Source organism: Camelus dromedarius, chromosome 17, assembly GCF_036321535.1.
Source record: "Camelus dromedarius isolate mCamDro1 chromosome 17, mCamDro1.pat, whole genome shotgun sequence".
Classification (NCBI taxonomy): Eukaryota; Metazoa; Chordata; class Mammalia; order Artiodactyla; family Camelidae; genus Camelus; species Camelus dromedarius.
The window spans coordinates 16,858,904-16,877,695 of NC_087452.1; the positions used below are offsets into that span (position 1 = coordinate 16,858,904).

At 43.0% G+C, this 18,792-nt stretch overlaps 1 protein-coding gene across 12 annotated transcripts in view; it reads left to right on the forward strand.

Annotated features, from left to right (window-relative positions):
- FOXP1 (forkhead box P1) overlaps positions 1-18,792 on the forward strand; it is a 549,781-nt gene that overhangs the window by 425,384 nt on the left and 105,605 nt on the right. The window lies entirely within an intron of this gene.

The window sequence follows — 18,792 nt, forward strand, 5'->3', positions numbered from 1 at the left end:
GGCCACCTTTCCTGCCTTGGTCCTATGATCTCATCCCTGATACAGCCCAGCTCTGCCAGGCTTGCATGGCTCCTGGGTGGCTCGGGAGAAGAAATCCGAGGGAGGAGCAGGGCTCTTTGTTGCCATTCATTCCTGCCGCCTCCCTTCCCTCTCTGCATGTGGCATGTTGAAGAGTTAAGTTGCATTTTACTGTAAAGGTGACTGCTTTTTTCTTATGGGGCCTTCAGGGTAAACAGCCGTTAGCTTCCATCTGTGAACACACATGTAGCTTATGTTTGGGGAGGGTGCGCGGTGCTTCCGAAGTCATTATTTTCCCTGTCCTGTTTATGCTCCACGGTTGTGCGTGGATCGATTGCATGCCCGGGTGCCGGACCGAGAGCTAGCCTGTAATTCCAGCTGAAATGGGTTACAGTTGAAAGTAGGCCGGGGTGGAATCAAGTGATGGATCAAGCAAATAGCTTTTAATTTTACGTCAATTGGTTTTTGACTTTGCCCTGGGGCAGAAGTTTGCAGCCCAGGGTCACGTTAGATGTTGCTCATGATTTGGAAGAGAGGCCTCCTTGGAAAGCATCTGGTAAGAAGGAACTCAGCATTTCCATCCCTGCCTCTCAGTGACTGACAGGGAAACTGGAGATGGCTTCTCTGGCCTGGGATTGCAACCCTTATGTCTCAACCAGCTAGAGACGCTAGAAATCAGAAAAGGCAAAAACTATTCCAGATTCTCCAAGGATAAAATGAGCATGACATTTATTAAACGTGTCCCCCCCAACACTTTTTTCTAAATAAATTGCATAATAATGACATTGGTAAATGACGTTGTCACATAAAAAGAAATTAGAAGATTCCCTTTTAGGCAGGGCTTACAAGTCCCTTCAAGATGGTTTTAACTAACAGTCCTCCATGGGTAAGCCACAGCTGCTGGGGACAATCAGAGAGGGTGGAGACATCTTTTTGCCCCTTTCCCAAGGACAAATGATGGGAGTGGCCACCTGCCAACAGGAGATCCAGTTTCAGGTTTCAGGCTACAAAGAATACAGTTATAAAAAATTTTCAATCGGATGTTTTTAGTTCAGATTTTATCATTGTTGGCCGTGTAGTCAAAAGAAGTAGCCCATCTTCAGAGGCACAGGGAACCGCGTCTGAATCCTGACCTGCCACTCTGACCTTGGGCAAGATCTTTAACCTTTTCATTTTTGTTTGAGTATCTGTGAAATGGCTATAAATGATACCCACCTCACAAGCTTAAGGTGAGGACCAAATGAAAGCTGGAACATCAAACATCCAGCCTGAGACACCCAGCTTGTGACATACTTAACAGAAGATGCTAATAATGTTCTCAGAACTTGATGGACTTGTTTATGATGACTTTAAGACACCAGGTTATTATTAATATTATTAGCAAAAACCTTAAGCCATAAGACCTCACTTGTCTTAGGCTAGAATTTCATAGAATGTCTTAGGAGAATAAATGAAATTTTGAATGCTGAGTAGTAATGAGGTTCAGAGTGGAAACACCAAATGGAAGAAAATGTAGCTCCAAGATGTTGATGAGCTGGACAGAAAGATCGCTGAATGAAATAAATAAACCTCTAATGGAGAACACCTATTTCATGCCCAAATCTATATATTCAAACAATGATTAAATTTTAAAAATCATTTTATAAAGGAGAAATCAAAGCCTTTAAAAATTTAATATTATTTAAGAGATTAATCTGTAAAAACCTCTTACGTTAAAATGGCCTGGTCTCAGTAACTAATGGGAAACAGTATAATTTACAGAGTGTACATTTTGAAATGAGTCACCATGAAGGCAGAATGTGTTTCCCTAGAATACAGTTCTCTCTCACTCTGCACTGGTAATTGATTCCAAGACCCCTTGGATACCAAAGTCCAAGGATGCTCAAGTCTCTCTTTTATTTATTTTTATTTTTTTTTAAGTGGGAGGTAATTAAGTTTATTTATTTGTGTTTAATGGAGGTACTGGGGATTGAACCCACAACTTCATGCATGTTAGGCAGACACTCTACCACTGAGCTATACTCTCCCCACCAACAAGGATGCTCATGTCTATTATATAAAATGGTGTTATTATTTGCACATAACCTACACATATCCTCCTGCATACTTTAAATCATGACTACTTATAATACCTAATACAATGTAAATGCTATGTAAATAGTTGTAAATACAATGTAAATGCTATGTAACTAGTTGTCTGTATGTGGCAAATTCAAGTTTTGCTTTTCTGGAACTTTCTGGAATTTTTTTTTTTCCTGAATGTTTTCAGTTGATGGTTGGTTGAATCCACAGATAAGGAACCACAGATAAGGAGGGCCAGCTGTATGTGGATTATATTAAAATAGTTGCTAACAGGTTTTGTAAATTGTTTATTGCCAGTATTTGTGAAAGTATGATTGTCATAGTTTGGTACATTGGACCTAGAAGAAAAGAGAAACTTTAATGTTGAATTCAGGGTAAAGGGAGAAACAGACTTGAGAGTGAAGAATCATTCTAAAGTGGAGGGTTTGTGGAAAAGGACAGTAAAAGAATTTTGAGTGAAAACCCATTGAACCACGAAGTCTTAATTATAACTTTCATCATGAGACTTTAAAGGGGATTTCTTTGTATTTTTTTTTTTTTAGATAGTAAAATGTCTTGAAGAAATTCCCAGGGCTTGTGAATGGAAGACACTTTATTGAATTTTAAAGTGATGTTGCAGGCCCACCCTGATAAGAAACTTGTAAATTTGGGTGATTGAAAGAAAAATGTACATATGGTGAATTGAAACCCAGTGATTGATGCGTGGCTGGGACAGTCTGAGTACACTTGGGGTTGACTCGGGGAATCCCTCCCAGAATGGCATCACATGAACCAAGATTTGGCCCTGCCATCATGTGCTTTATAATTTGGTGTTTCCCTCTTGCTCTGCTTTTCAAAGTTGATTGGCTATATTAATATAACTACTTCTTAATGTGGAAAGAGGTATCTGTATTAGTCAGATGCAAATGTCAAAACCTGACTAGCTGGTAATGGGGGGGAAAGTCTGTTGGCCCACAGAACTTGAAAGTTCAAAGGTTAGCCTGGCCTCAGACACACCTGGGACTGGGCACTCAAATAATGTCATCAGAACTTGGTCTAGCTCCATCTTTTTGTTCTGCTTTCTTTTTGTGTTGGCTTCATTCTTTGTCAGGTTCTCCCTTTGCTAAGGCAAGATGGCTTCTGAGAGCCCCAGACGGACAGGTTCACAGTGTAGCAACTGCTGCAGAAAATAAATATCTCTTGCCCAGTCATTCCAACAAGAGTCTCTGAAGTGACTGAATGACTTGAGTCATCTGTGCCTGAACCAATCACTGTGGACACGGGGCTGGGAATATGCTGATTGGCTAGGACTGAGCCATGTGCCCACCTCCAGGTTTCCCTGGATAGATTGACTACATTAAAAAACCACATAGATGCAGAACAAATAAGAGTAAATTGATATAGCTCCGTTTTCATTTTAGAAGATGGATGAGTGATTCTGTATAGAAATTTTACCCCACGTCACCTTAAAGAGGGAGAGACACACCATATTGTTTGTTTCACCCTGTCAGCAAGTTTAGAGGAAAAATCACTTCCCTAAGAGATGGGCAACTTGACATTCAGTCGCAACCCTGTGAGTAAGTGCTTGTAAAGCTTTGGAGAACAGTGTAAATTAATTACCTGGGAATCAGTTTCCTCATCAAAAACCAAAGACCTAGAATATTCCTGCAAGTCCCTTTGTACTGGGGAGAAAAAAGTCTGTATTTCAAACTTTGAATTCATCATGGTAGTGGTTTTCATATTATACCCATTTCATAGACTGGTATGTTCAGTAGTATCAGCATTGTCTGGTAACATTTTCTCCAATGATGGAAACCGTCTACATCTTTGCTTTCCAATATGGTAGCTTCTAGCCATATTGGCTCTTGGGCACTTCCTTTGTGGCTAGTGTGACTGAGGAGCTGAATTGCTAATTTTATTTGATTGTAATTAATTTAAACAAATAGCCACGTGTGACTAGTATCTGCACTTGTTGGACAGCTCAGTTCTCGATTAATTGCCAGGTAAAATTATGTGGATTTTAGATGAGTGACCATGGGAGATGACTTACATCTTGACTTTCTATGCCTTTGGTGAGTAATAATTAAGTTTATTTTTCATTCATAATTTGTAGTTAAAATAAAAAGTGCTGGTCGTTCCAACAAATACGGAAAGACTATTGTCCCTCAACCAAAAAAGAGTATTAAGTGTTGGAGGTTGATTATTTTAGTTTTTGTGGTTCCTCATGTATCTGCACTGCCAGGTGGTGTGAAGCAATGGAAAGAATGCTTAATTAGCAATCAGAAGATTGGGGTTCTGGTGTCGGTTCTGCCAGGAACTACTTAGATGTGTGACCTTTGGCTAGTCATTTTTCCTTCCTGGCCTAGAGTTTTCTCATCTGGAAAATGAGGGGGTGGGATGAAGGTGATCTCTAAATCTATTCCAGATCAAAGTTTCTGTGGTTCTTTTTCTTCGTTCTCATGGCCAGGATGGTGGCTGAGAGTTTCTCTTTCTGCAGTTGCTGAGTGTATGTATGGGTAATTGAACGAACTAGGGAGATACCTTGGACCATTGGATCCAAAAGAATCCTGAGGAAAGTCAAAGTCTGCTTCAGCATTGTTCAGTATTCTCATCCAAGGTACATCTTGAAGAAAATGAGTAGCGGGTAGCATTAAGTCAGTTTAGTCTGAAATGGCCTTGTTTTGCTACTTCCAGAGTTGAAAGTGGAGGTAAAGGCTTCAGAGGGAGGGTATTTGTAAGATGGGCTAAAGTGAAGGATATTGAGTGAAGGACAAAGAGGAAGAATGTTTAGCCAAAGTGAGCTCGGGCAATGAGTTCATCGAGTGAGACCATAACTTAACACCGCTTGGTAATCCCAAAGAAGGAAATTCATAGATACTAAGACATTCTTTGGTACCCAGGGAAGTTAGGGTTAAGGGAAGGTGTTTGGAGTGACTTCATCTGTAGAAGGCTGGATTTTGAAGGAGGAGATGAATCACAAATGAAGAGAAAGAGGAAGGAAAGAACGCGGGCCAGATTTGCAAGAGCAGGTAGGAGGCTTTTGAAGTGTTCCAAAGGACAGTGTGGTAGGATGTGTCAAATCGGTGCAGAGGAAGAGAGGCATCAGCTGGGGCTGAATAGAAACACGGTGTTTATTTGGTGATTTAATTTTGATGTTCAGTAATGACATAGGTTAATGGTGGTGTTATCGTGTGATAAAGCAGCAGAGTTAAAACATGGACGGATGTGCTCATGGTGGTGACTTCCCATTGTAAATAAAAGCTCCTGTCCCCTGTCTCCATAGGATCGTTCAGACATGGCTGCATCTTGTAGCTTTACTTTTATTTTTTAACTGGCTGTCTTTATGTATGGAAACAGTCATCTCCAGAGATTCATTTTCATTTCAAAAAACTTCTAAAGGTGTTAATTGCATTTTTAAAAACTCTTATGTAATTATTTAAAATTATTCTACCAGCGCCATAAATCAGAACTTTCCCCATTATATCGCCAGCAAACATTTATGACCTGTTTAGACAGTTTTGATTTATAGGTTTAGGAAACAAGACTATGGAAACCATAGCCAGGTTTTAATTTGGAAATTTCTTTAGCCAGGTCTGTTTCTGCAGAAAGGAGAAAAGGAAAGCTGGTGGGAGGGGTGGATTGGGAGGGTGGCCTACCCACACCCTTGAGACGCAAGAGAACAGAGCACAAGACCCTATCTGGGGGATCCTGCTCTGACATGAGCATTTAGAGTGTCTCTCACAGGTGGTTTAATCTTTCCAGGCCTTATTTTTCAATACTGGTTCCGTGTAACAGGGTGCCTGATTCTGAGTGAGTTCTTTAACTTTCTAGGTCTCAATTTCCCCATCTCTTAAGTATAGATTAATAATAGGCTCTCTTCGGTGGATTGTGGCATCAACTAAGTAAGTTTGCCCACTTAAGCAAGGAAAAGCATTTGTCCTGTGAAGCATTTGCCACGATCCAGGCAACACGTTAGATGCCAAGTGAAGGTGGCAGAAGGAGGCCACGCTGACGCCCTGCCTGACCACTCCTGGTGCCTTCAGTCTGGAGCAGGCTGACCCCACGGATGCATGTGAATGGTCCCTGGCGTGAAACTGCTCTGGGTAACTGTCAGATGACAGTGATGGCACTCCACTCCAGATGTTGTGAAACACGAGGATGCACACATTTAGAAAACATTGCAATACATCTGAGATGATGCGATTCTAGGAATTTAGAGATGACAAAAACTGTGTGTGTAGAGGAAGGGTAGGGACAAGTTAATAGGAGATGAAGAATCATAGTTTGTTTTTTTTTAAGTCTCAACAGGCTGAAATTCTGGATCAAAGTGAAAAAGATCTTTCATGGGAATGAATGCACAGCCCATACCCCTGCCCAAGTGCAGAGTCAAGAGCTCAGTGGTTCATGGGACGGTTAGTTAGGGGATGGTTGTAAAACCACTAGGAGTCAATTGTGCCCTGGTTGGGGGGGTGGGGGAAACCAAGGACCCTGGGCTACATTAATAGAATGATGAAGAATGGAGCATCTGTCTCTCGTGGGGGACAGGTGACACTTGGCCTGCCGTGTTTAGTTGAAGGATGTGGGGGCAAGCTGGAGCAGAAGGCCTTTGGGCATCACTTGTCCAATGCTGGTTAGATCTCTGAAACAAAACCAGAACCTGTTTGGTGCTTTAAGGGGAGGGACCAAAGCAAGATAGTTTGAAGCTCTGGTAGGAATGGGCAGAGTCAATCTGGTGCAGGGTTAAATAGTCATCCTTTGACATTAACTTGGTCTCTGAGTGTGCAACTCCAAGAATCCAGGTGACCACAGATAAGTAAGATCATGCCAGCTCTAGGTCTTCTGCTTTTGAAGAAAAGGGTTGGGTTGCTATATTTTCTGAGTGTTCCATGGGCCCAATAAAGTATGGGCTGTGGCCTTTCTCTAGGTTTTTTTCTGCATTGGGTACGAGCCTCTGGTGTAGAGCAAAATGAAGTAGAGATGCCTCGAGCAATGAAAAGCCTTTTTCAGGGTGTCTGGTGTTGGCAGCAGCTCAGGAAATTGCTTTTCCCGCCCTTCCAGTCTTATCTCCATGCAGGCTTCTTTTCATTTGACAAAATTAGCAAGACAAAAAGAAGATAGATGATTTTTTTTTTAAGTCTGGATAGCTATCTACCTTCAGTAGGTACAGTTGTGTTGGACTCAGTGACTTGAGTTTATTCACAGCTAGGAAATGTCAAGTGATTTATGTAAACCTTGAATCATAGTTTCTATTCCTTTTTTTTTTTTTTTTTAAGAAACTTTCAACGAATCTGATCATTGATGGCTGTATACAGATTGATTTTTTTTGCACATGAGGTCACTCCATCACAAAACTGGCATTGACAAGATTTTAGCCCCTAATTTGATGACACGGAGAGGCCCTCTTGTTGTCAGATGTGCACGTTACGTAGAGAGATGCTGTTATCTAACACGTAGCCAAGTTCCTTCTTCCTCAGCCTTATGCTATGGACCGCAAGTTGAGAAAGAAGAAAGAGTGTGGAATTTGTCTCTTGGAGTGTTTAGAAAAAATATGCACGTGAAACATAAATGGAATGAAAGAAGCAAAGAACAAGTGAATGAAGGAGAAAGGAAGAGAAAACATTAATTTATTTGGTTTATTCATTTGTTTAAAAATTCATTAAGGGGCTGTTCTGCATGGGGCACTTTGGCCTTGGATGAGCTAATTACCATTTGATAGGATGCTGTAATGCCCCCTATTGATGGTAAATGCTGTCGGAAGTCAGGGAAGTTGGTACCACCCCATGGTTAGTGCCATGGATCAGAAGATGGCTGAGTTAATGGAGTGGCCTCTTTCATTCTCTTACATGGATGCCTGTTTGTTTTTCCGTCAAGGAGGATGCTTTGCCTAATGAAGTAGTTTTGGTTTAGACTTGGCTCCTTTCTCCTCTTCTGTAATATTCCGTCTCACAGAACTCGGCAGGCCTTGAGCTGTCCTTCCTGCCCGCCCCCCATTTAGCTGAAAAGGAACAAGCAAATAAGAACCAGAGCCGCCTTCTCCCCAGCACAGCGAGGGAGCCTTCCCAAAAGCGCACCAAGACTCGGCCTCGTGGTTGAGTGACGGTAGCCTGGCTGCCCAGAGGGAGTGATGGGTGCAGGAGCAGTGGAGGTCCCGACCCTGCTGGTCTTGGTCTGTTTCCTCTCCTCAGGGATCAGCATATAAGTCCTCAATGCTTTGTAGGTTTGCCCCTGTCTTAGATGTGGATTCTCTTCATGCTTTTGTTCTACCTAATTGTATAATAAGATGTCCACGTCTGATTTGGCATTATTTAAACCCTTTGGTGACCGAGGTACTCCATCCTTGAGTCTAGGCTCCTTAACATGATGTTAGTGGTTTCCATCCCCTGGTGATTTGTCAGACTCACCCTCCCAAAACCTGCAGAGTCAAAAAATCGGAAAGATTGGAATCACAGTGTTAAGAGCATGCCAGGATTAAAACAACAAACATCTGACTCTGCATAGTTCGGGGAAAGTGTGTGTGTGTGTGTTTGACCCGGCTTAGGTCAAGGCCGGGAGAAAGTTCGTTCAGTACTGGACACAATGTAGATGAAAGACAGAGGCCATGTCCCCTAACAGGACGAATGAGGAGAGGAAGAGATGAATGCATTTTTGAGATGAGAAATACAGGCGAAATTGGGAAAAAGAAGAAAAACCCTTCGATCTCAAAGGAAGGGAGCTACAGCATAAATTGTAATTGCCCCAGCCTAGTGAGGTACCTCACAGCGCCCTGGTGTTACGGTTCACGCTGTCTCCAGTGTGAATATACATGCTCCTCCCAGGAGCTGAAATATCCTCCCCAACCCTGCCCGCCCAACTACCTGGGACAGACCATTATCCTTCAATACGCAGCCTAATCCTTGTCTTATTTTAGAAGCCCCCTTAACCCCTAGGGTCGGGGAAGAAGCCCCTCTTCTCTGCCCTCTACATGTATGTGTACGTCTTTTTTGTTTTTTTGGTAATTCAGCAAATAGTCAAATGATGGCTGATGCCGTGCCCTGTGCCCTGGGAGCACTGAGAGTTTTCTTTACCTTGGGTGGTGTGGACATTGGCAATTTTGAAAGGAAGCTAAAAGTCAGCTTGTTAGGTCAACAAGCCACGATCTGTTTAGGGGCAAACTCTGGAGCCGTGGTGGCTGGGGTTCCACCAAAGGGCATCCCTTCCCAGAGACAGTGGTAGCAACGCATCATGGAAACATAGGCTGATGGTCCCAGTCATGAGATCTCACGTTGGCCAACTTACATGTTCTCAGCATGCAGGGCAAACGCCTCCTTTGATTATCCCAGGGGGTCCTTGGGAACTTACTTAGTAAACCACCAAACTCCTTCCCGCACCCAAGCGAGGAGCTGGCTGGTAGACCTGTCTCGCAGGGTAGGTAACCTCGAGGTAACAGTGCGGCTGCCTCATTCTCCTGTGTTTAAAAAACAAAACAAGCAAATATCTTCTTCCATTGAGATCAAGTGGATGAAAGAGCTACTGCTTAGATAAATTTTGGAGTTAGGATCAGTACTAACTACATCACAGAAAAATAAGAAGTCTGCAAGATTTAAAAAAAAAAAAACAACTTTTTCCCTTCAGGTATTTCATTATAGCAAAAGGAAAAGGTTGCAGGCAAAGCGGTGTGTAGTAACAGTAATAATGGTATTAGGAAACATTGAAGTGCTCTCAGGATGCCAGGCACTGACCCATATTACCTCGTTTAATCCTTGCAACAACCCTTTGGGAGCAGTACTAGAATTAGTTCCCTCTATGTATGTAGAAACTGAGGCACATAGAGATTAAGCATTTACCAAAAGTTCAGTCGAGACGGGATGCAGCCCTGGAACCCTCAGCCGTCTCTCTCTCTCTCAAGCTCCCGTCCCAAAGTGTCTGGGTGCCTCTTAGGATCGGGGACAAAATAAGCCCCATCACAGTGATGTTCCATCTTTTCATCTAAGATACTGTTGTTGCTGGGAGAGCTTGGGTACCATCAAGGCCAGAACTGCTGGACTGCTGTCTGGTGCCCAGTGATGTCTTGGAAGAAGAAAAGTCTGTCTGCCTGTTTGTGGGTGTCTGTCTCTTCTCAGCAGTGGTGATGAGGGTGTGAGAAGCTCCTTAATTAAGGGGAAGAACCTCAAGAGAGTGTATGAGCCCTCGCCCCACTGCCACTCCTCCTAGCCTGGTTGTGGCTGTGGACAGATGAAGGGACAATTTCACATTCGTGTGGTCGGCCAGCCTTGTCATTGTGGATTTAAGAAAGAAGCAAAGGGGCTCTCGGAATTTTACCTTTGTATTCTTTCAGGTTCCATTCATGCTGACCCATCAGTGACCCTTGGTCACATTTGTTTTCCAAGGGAATGAAACTGGACCTGCCTCTCTGTCCTTGCAGACCTAGTTCTAGCCGCTAGCCTGGTTTCCAGCTTAGCAGAGGGTACAAAAGGCTTGTTTTGGAGTCACTCAAGTCCCTCTTCTCACCTCACTAGCTGTGAGATACTGGAGAAGTAATTTCAACTCCCACAGCCTCAGTTTCTTTACTTAAGTGGGCACAATAATGCCTCATTCATAGGGTTGTTTTGAGGATTAAGAGTTGCTATGGAAGGGGCCAAACCCATCATGAGCTCCCAGTAAATATTTGCTATTTGCTATATTTCTCAGCCTTCCTATTACTAGGCACCAGCCTTTTCCCTCATTTTTCCCTTCCTTTGTCAAATCCTGTTTTGAGGATCCAGGACATACCTCCCAGTTTGCAGCTGGCATTTTTTTGTAACACGTTCTCGATCACAACTGGCTTTGGTCTTTGTTTTCTTAGCGTTATCTCCAAGTCACTAGAGCTCTGTAACCAGGAAGTGAGAGACTCCCTAATGCAGGACTGAGCTCTTGAGGGGACAGTCACACCGCACCAGCCAAGTGACCTCAGAGGAGTCCCCCAATACCTGCTAACATCAGAGAGTTTGCTGGGCTAGGCACTCATGACCAGGTCCTCACCAAGCATCATATGAAAGATTCACACCAATGCTCTTGAATTAGGGAAACTGAGTTTAAAAATGGACACCCCCCCAAAAATAATCAAGGAAACTTCTATCTACTGTAAGGCAGATAATTGCTCCCACTTTTACAGTTGAGGAATACAAACAAAATGAACTTTTGTGACTCACCTAGTGTGCTGGTGCGTAGCGAAGATTGGATTTAAACCTACATCTCTCATACTCCAAACTCAAGGTAACTTTGTCCACGTGCAGTGGATATAACAGGATTCCTGTTTGGTAGGTTATCATGAGAACAACGAGATCGTGTATGGTGGGGCTTTGCAACTTGAGAAGGCCAGCCAGAGACGAGTGTATGGCTGAAAATTGCTGCTGTTACACTGTACGTGCCCAGCCAGGAAGAAGTCAGGAGTAGCGGAAGGTAGAGGGAAGAAAGTCAGAGGGCAGAACCAGCTGGTTGTGCAGTGGGATGGTGAATGGATTAGAAAGGGTGTCAGAAAACAGTTCACTGCAGAGCTCCCTCATTTCAAAGGTCTGGCCTGTTGGGTTGTGACATTACATAGATGTGACCTGACCCATCTCAAAAATCGGACATCACTGAATTTAATTAAGATCAATTAGACATTCCTCCTATTGTTCAAACACACAATACCTTATTTATCTGAAAAGAACGAAGTTCTATATGACCTGAAAGCTTCCTGCTTCATCTCTTGCTTTTCCTCCAGAGGGATGAGAAGCCATTTAAAACAATAAATAATGGGCCTGTAGGCTGGACTGTATGCTTTTCTTGTATATATTTTCTTAAGACAAGAGTTATTAGAGCTCAGGAGTCTAGGGTCTCTGTGATACTATACTTTCTTCCAAATTTCCTTTTTAATCCAACTCAAACCTTACCTGTGGCTTAAACCTGAGGTGGAAATGCCACTCCCCCCATCAGTAATTAATTACTTCATGTATAAAGCTTGCCTCTCTCCTTCCGGATATGAAATAGACAAAAGCAGGTGAATGGCTTGCAAGGGTGGACCAGAAACTCAGAAAATCATTTGGATGGGAGGATGCTTGGTGGAAAGAGAGATCTTTTATTGTTAAAGAAGACAGGGAAAGAAGAACATAAATATGCTTGGAAGTCAGGTTGTTTTAGCATCCTCATCTGAGGCCCCAACTCAACTCACCAAGTCTTAGAGCATGTGGTGTGATATATTCAATGGAGAAGGTGTTTATGTTTCTCAGGGTTTATGCCCTAGAGAGGGTCAGAATAAAAGCTTTTGAGTTGTTTTCTAAATACAATTTTCCCCCTCCCTTTGCACTCTGATTTACTGTTGATATGGTAGTGTCCAAGATTTCCAATGCTCTAAAATCCTATTTATATTTTTTAAACTATATTCCTGCTAGTTTTCTATATGACATTAATTGTAAACTTAAAAAAAACCCCTCAAGATTAGTCCTCTGCTAATGTCAAATGTGTACCTTATACATAATTAGTAGTTAGTAGTGACAATTGTTATTATTATTGTTATTATTAAAGGAAACAGAGAGAGTATATTACCCATCTATTTCCTTGAGTGAAGTGTGTAAGCTTAGCGAGGTGAGGTGACATGCCTGCAATCACACTATTAATTCATGACAAAGTCATTCATAGAACCCTGCGTCCTGTCTGATACTCCTGTATCATCTCAGGGTTAAACAGACCACTTGAGGCCACTTTGGGCTAAGAAAAAATCTTCCTAACTCCATACTGACCTGTTGGGTGAGTCCCAGTTTGGGACTGTTTGGAAAGCATGTGAGCCTTTAGAGAGTGGGAAGTGGCCAAGGAGTGTGCACCTTGAGGTGCTGCTTCAGATTCTGTTCCTGACTCCATACACATCTCCTCTCTTCCCAGCCTTCCTCTTCCATCTCCTGTCCCCCACTGAGAACTGGCCTTATCAGTTTTTTCTAGGAAGGAAGACAAATTTTTGGATTTTTATATAGTCTCTCTTTAAGGTAGGAGAGAGAGAGAGAGGGAGAGAGAGAGAGAGAGAGAGAGAGAGAGAGTGTGTGTGTGTGTGTGTGTGTGTGTGTGTGTGTGTGTGTGTGTGTGTGTGATCGGTAACTATTAAGGAAAGAAAAGCCATAGAAAGCTATAGGGCCCCAGAAAAGGTTTTCTGTGTAGTGGTTTCTATGCCTCAGAGTGTGGAAGGCAATTATCTTCGGAGGGGATTCCACAGCCCTGCGCGGGCTTCCCCGGTGTAAGATTTATTGTCAGCTGGACTGGGTGTTCTTTATAAGAGCATTTACTCGGCATCTAAAGCGCTGTCAAGAGTGCTGCTTCCTGAATGCTTCTGAGGCTGCAACTGCTAAGCTTCATTTTCCCATCTTGGAGATATATTTTTGAATTGGTATGCAGGGATTTGTAAGGCCTCGTGTTTCCCATTGACAGTGACAGGAGTTGCCCCGTTAAACCCTTGAGCGCTGCTGCGGAAATTCACCCGCTGATGCCCGGAGCCCTCCTCCCGGCCCGTGGCCCGCATGCGCAGGCACCTGTCATAGGGAAGCAGGCCTGGGAGCCCGTCCCACTGATGAACACACCAGTTCATCAGTCGCAAAGTTAACTGTTGTCTGACTTAAACAAAGGGTAGACCAAAGCACTTCTTTTGCCTTCTTTTCTCTCCCACCTGCCTTTTACGTCGATCTTGTGAATGCCAGAGGAAAACTTGAGCCTAGAGTCAGCTAAATATACTGTATCATGAAACCTTAGGGACAACTGAAATGGGAACGGTGGCCCTTTACTGCTCAGAAGGTGTTTTATTGAAAATGTACCGACATACCTCTCCCTGGAGAGAGAGCAAAAGAGAAGGCCAGATGCCCAACAGGAACACAGGTTGTTCTCGGTGAGCTAAAATATAGAGCTTGGCACTCCTATGCTGTGAGCGAGCCGGCAAGGGACTAGACGGATGTGCGTTTTTACATTAAAAGCGCCATATTTCACCAGCAGCCCCCCTCCCCCCATTTTTTTTTCAGTGTCTTAATTTATATATTCCAGTTAATAGTTCATCACATGGCCTTTCTCTCTCCAGCTTTTAAAAGTTGCTTTTTGAAAAAGTTGAGGTAGCTGGAATGTCTTAGTCCCGGCAGGCTTGCCAGCAGAGGGCAGGCGTAAAGAAGGTTTTAACATGAGGGTGTGTCAACCTAGGGTCACAGGAGGGTGGCGTGGCACAGGAGGGAGACTGCTGAGCATTGTTCGAGGGCAGGACGGAACACGCTCCCTCTGCCTCCTCGCAGGTCTGCTGCGCATCACAGGGTTCCGGAAAAGCTGACTTTACTGCCTAAAGATGGCCAGTGCCTTTCTCTGAGACTCAGCGATTTCTACATAATTAAGCGTTTGAAGAAATATTCACATGTAATCTCATCCCCCAAGAGCCATCTTTTCTTTTCCCCTTCAGTAACCTAGTTCTGGTTATTTTATGCCTAACATGGAGAGTTTGCATGTAGGTGTGTCATAAATGCTGTCACTCTTGGAAGTGGAAATAAGGACTCCTGCTTGATGTGGTTGTGATTCTTTTTTTCCTGATACCCAAAGGATCAAGCTCTTTGGGAAATGCTCTCCTGACCTCAAACATGTACCTTTTTTGGAGAGCTTTATGCACTTCAGTGTAATCTGTTCTAACCTTATGGTCAAAACCACTCCAACCTTCTACATTATATTAAAACATGAGATTATAGTTTTATCATAAATGAGAGAGAGTAATTTGTTACTGTCAGTCGGATGCAGAGTTAGGAAGGCATGTTGCCCTTTATCTTTTTCAGGCGTTAATTTTGTTTACCGGTGACAATTTATGAATGTCTTTACATTTAGAGCAAGGGATTTTTTTTTTTTAGAGTGGGTGGTAAATGTTTTCTGTAGCTTATGTTCCCATCATATTCATATATCACCTGAGTGTTGACATGTCACAGTGTGTGTACATAAAATCTACCGGAAACAATTGCATTATAAAATGTTGCATCCAGTGAAGATGCTAATGGCAATTAGGAAGATGTCACGAAGAGAAATTTTAACTCCCGTGCAAGAGTGAGAACTCACCGCCTTTTCCCTTGGCCAAGCGGGCCCCGAAGAAAAACAACATAATTACTTTCTTTGTCCACATAGATGTACCAGTGACATAAACAGTATCAATATGGAGCTAACTAGCTTAGCTCCCTGTAGATGGATGATGTATTAATTTATATTTCTAAGTAAAAGCACCACTTAAATCAAGAATGAACGGCAGTCCCTTGGAGACAAATGCCCAAATCTTAGCAATTGGGCATGGCTGTTGCAATTTAGTATCTCTAATTGGCTGCCAGTTGGCGGTCTTTGGAGACACCAGAAATACTAAGGCAGGGCTCCCTCTGGAGAGACTTGCTTCCCTGGTCAGGTCTTCAAGCCCAGGCCTGGAGCGAGGGGCTTAAATGTTGTATTCCTGTTGTTCTAGCGTTTTCTCTCCAGCAACAGAGTCACTGGGTTGAATCTCGTTTAAGTTCTGTCATTTCAGAATACTTTCTGGGCACGCCACTAAATTAATTGGAAACAGGAAAGGGAATAAGTGTTAAAAAGCAAGGGTTGTTTGGAAGTAGATGGGGAATTGAATTAAAGTTTTGGCTTCCCATGACATTCTTTTTTTTTCTAACCCATCAAATTGTTCATCAGTTTTTACTTGACTCCCTCCAGCAGATCAACTTGATGGCAACACATGTGGCAATAGTTCCCTGTGAAAACGTGGTAGCAGTTAGCTGTTTGGGCAGGTCTCTCGCTCTCAGCGTTGCTAGAAATATGTGAGCCTGTGTCCAGTGATGTGTCCTTTCCCTGGTTATTTCCAAGCAGCTTCCGGCAACGCAGGGCCTCCGCGGGAGCTGCGGACCACGTGGACCGAGCACTGTGGCTGGGGTCTCCTCCCCTGCGGTGCCATCCATCACAGTGTGGGAATAACGTCCTGACAAGATGCTCCTTCTGAATCTCCTTTTTAATACATCTTACCTACATTCTCAGCTCTGAATGGGCAGTAAAACCTTTCACTTTCTTCTGCGTTCAAAGCTAAGGCTCAGCAGAACCAAATATAATCCATGATTTTAGTCCCAGGTGTGTTATTTGGTGGTTAGAGTTTGGTGTGGGATCATAGTAATCTGTTCTTAAGTACACAGCCAGCTGCACAATGGACTCATTTAGCAACTGACAGGTTTCTTAATATGTGGTGTTTGAACAAGGGCTGTATCTGTTGTGGGTGTTAGGATGTGGGCATCAAAAATATTTTTAAGTATGGTATTTAGCATTTCCTTCACTCTTCCTTAAACATTAGCCTTCCCACCCCCCACCCCACGAGGTCCTTTTATATTATCATGGCCTCTCTTTTTCTGTAACTCAGTATCTGTTTTCCCTTGTGGCCTGTGGTGCTGGGTGTGCTTAAATCTTAGGGGGAAAAAAAAATCACTTTGCCTTTCTGAACTTCAGTTTCCTCTTCTATAAAATGGGGAAGGCAATCTCTGTTCAAGTTGTGACAACTCAGTGAAACCATGTGGCTGAGTAATCCATTCTAAAGCCCCCTACCCCAAATCCAAGTTCTTCTAAAGCTCCCCCAATCCAAATGTCAAAACACGGCTGCTTTTATTTTTATTTTTTAATTTTTTTGCCTCTCTGACCCTGCCTTTCCCAAATGACCTGGCACTCAAAGAATGAATGGCATTAACTAAGTTTTCTAAGTCATTGCAACTTTTAACATTTTATATCATATTCCAGCCATGGAAAGTTCCAGTTCTCACTGAATCCCAGGCACAGGGCAGGTAGACAGGAACACATGGAAAGGGATCTTGAGAGCCCAGCATTCACCAAAATGGCCTGGGCATATAAAGCTTATCCAGGTTTACCTCTGATGGTACATTTCCTTACCTAGAAGTAGTCTGAGTCACCATGTCATGTTTGGAGAGAGGGCGGGAAGGGCTGACTCCAGGTGTCCTCTGCATTTGCTAAGCCACTTCCCTCTCCATGCTGCCACCTCCCCCCTTATCCAAACCATCAGTCCTCTAAACACCGCCTCCCCAAGGGGCCTTCCCAGACCTCTCCTGCTCCTTAGATCTCCCCCTTCCCTGTGGTCTCATGGTGCTTAGTGCCACCACCATGCAATTTACTACTTATGTAACCACTGCATTGCATCACTCTCTAATTATTTTGTGTAAGGCTCGTCTCCACAGCTGGGTCACAAGCCTCCTTAACTTTGTTGTTTGCTTGTTTGTTTGTTGTTTGTTTTGATGTTCCTGGAGACCATTAGCGTATAAACGCTGACCTGCAAAGGAGGTAGGGCGACTTGTAAAAAGCATGCTTGAGCTTTATGGATGCCTCTTGAACAACGTGTCTTTTAAAAAAAAAAAAAGAATTGCTTATTCAAAGGGCACCCTAATGTTGCTCACAGACATTAAGTCTCTAACGAATTTTAATACCTTTGAAAAAAAAATCGCATGTGGATTTTGAAATGAACATTTCTACTTTCTCACTGTGCCTTGGTTGGAGAGAACTTCCTATATTTTTATTTCCTGTCTTTGGGGCCCTTGCCAACCCCTACCGAAGGAGGGCCTTGTCTCTTTAAGAGTCAGAAGTCTACTGATTCATGGTACAGGCTGGCAGATTTAAAGGCCCCTCTCCCCAAAAAAGAACGCCCTTGGTTCTCAACTGAATATTCATAAGAGGGTGGGGTCACATTTTTGTGACCTGAAAAATCCCACTAATAAATTTGTTATCTGACACAAAAACGCTTCAGGATGAAGCGTGGTCTGTGCTGCACCCGTTTAACATCTGATCATAAGTGGACGGTCAACTGGCGCTTTTGTCTTTCTTGCTGCCAGATTGATGGTGGAATTGTCTGCTTCCCTGTTGACCTGATTGAAATCCAGGCATTTACTTGATTGGAAATATTATCAATATGCTTCTGGTTGGTAGTAACTTGCACTAACACCTCAAATGGAAAAAAAAATACTTCCAAGTAAAACTCCTGAAATTACTGGGTTAGAATCTGGCCTGTTTTGGTTTTTTGTTTATTTGTTTTGTTTTTAATAATTTAGGGAAAAACAGGTAATCACTGAGCTCACTACTACTCCCTTTTCGCGAATATTTTGAAGAAAATGATAAAAAAAAATGTTAGAGGTTTGTTTGTTTGTTTTTAAGTAGAGCCAAGAAAGTTCTTCTCGAAATTGAACGATGGTAAATTAGAAAGGTGATTTCTCAAGCTGCCGAAAATGACTGAATTAACCTGGCACTTAAATCGTGCCAGTTGGTTCAGCCAACAAAGTTCAGCATATTGGTGACTTTTTTTTTTCCCACACTGTTCTCGGCTTTAAATAGCATTAAAGAGTAATGACTATTTCTGATAGAGGTCATCTTAAAGTGCTCTTTGAGAGTAGCGTTTGTTGTTGCTGTTGTTGTATAAATAAGAAAAGAATTTAAAGAATTATTTCTTAGCCAGAGAGTGGCAGATGCTTTCTTCAGCAGCTGTCGTTCTAGAGGGGAAGTAGCTTGGTTCAGCGATGAGGCACGTTGGTCGTTATTTATTTCAACGTCCGTGGCGGCTTAGTTTCCCTCCGCGCGCACAAGCACACTTTGGCGAGTCCGACTCTTGGCAAGAAAAGATAGGGGGACAAAAGAGGCCGCGGCTTGGTCACACCGTGGCCGTGAAGTGAAAGTTCTCCCGCAAAGGCCGTTTTCGAGGAAAGCGCTTTT